A 1004-nucleotide genomic window follows, 5' to 3' on the forward strand; every position below is an offset into this window, starting at 1 on the left:
TCCCGTGGGGGAGGGCCCAGGAGCGGCAGGACCCCTGCCTGAGACACCACCGGACCCTGAGGGAAGCAGACCAGATAAACAGTTCTCTGCACCCAAATCCCGTGGGAGGGAGAGCTAAACCTTCAGAGAGGCAGACAAGCCTGGGAAAGCAGAAGAGACTGCTCTCTGCACACACATCTCGGACGCCAGAGGAAAAAGCCAAAGACCATCTGGAACCCTGGTGCACTGAAGCTCCCGGAAGGGGCGGCACAGGTCATCCTGGTTGCTGCTGCTGCAGAGAGCCTGTGGGCAGCACCCCACGAGCGAACTTGAGCCTCGGGACCACAGGTAAGACCAAATTTTCTGCTGCAAGAAAGCTGCCTGGTGAACTCAAGACACAGCCCCACAGGAGCAGCTGAAGACCTGTAGAGAGGAAAAACTACACGCCCGAAAGCAGAACACTCTGTCCCCATAACTGACTGAAAGAGAGGAAAACAGGTCTACAGCACTCCTGACACACAGGCTTATAGGACAGTCTAGCCACTGTCAGAAATAGCAGAACAAAGTAACACTAGAGATAATCTGATGGCGAGAGGCAAGCGCAGGAACCCAAGCAACAGAAACCAAGACTACATGGCACCATCGGAGCCCAATTCTCCCAACAAAACAAACATGGAATATCCAAACACACCAGAAAAGCAAGATCTAGTTTCAAAATCATTTTTGATCATGATGCTGGAGGACTTCAAGAAAGACGTGAAGAACTCCCTTAGAGAACAAGTAGAAGCCTACAGAGAGGAATCGCAAAAATGCCTGAAAGAATAACAGGAAAACATAAATAAACAAGTAGAAACCCATAGAGAGGAGACACAAAAATCCCTGAAAGAATTCCAGGAAAACACAATCAAACTGTTGAAGGAATTAAAAATGGAAATAGAAGCAATCAAGAGAGAACACATGGAAACAACCCTGGATATAGAAAACCAAAAGAAGAGACAAGGAGCTGTAGATACAAGCTTCACCAA

Source organism: Rattus norvegicus, chromosome 4 (genome assembly GCF_036323735.1).
Source record: "Rattus norvegicus strain BN/NHsdMcwi chromosome 4, GRCr8, whole genome shotgun sequence".
NCBI lineage: Eukaryota > Metazoa > Chordata > Mammalia > Rodentia > Muridae > Rattus > Rattus norvegicus.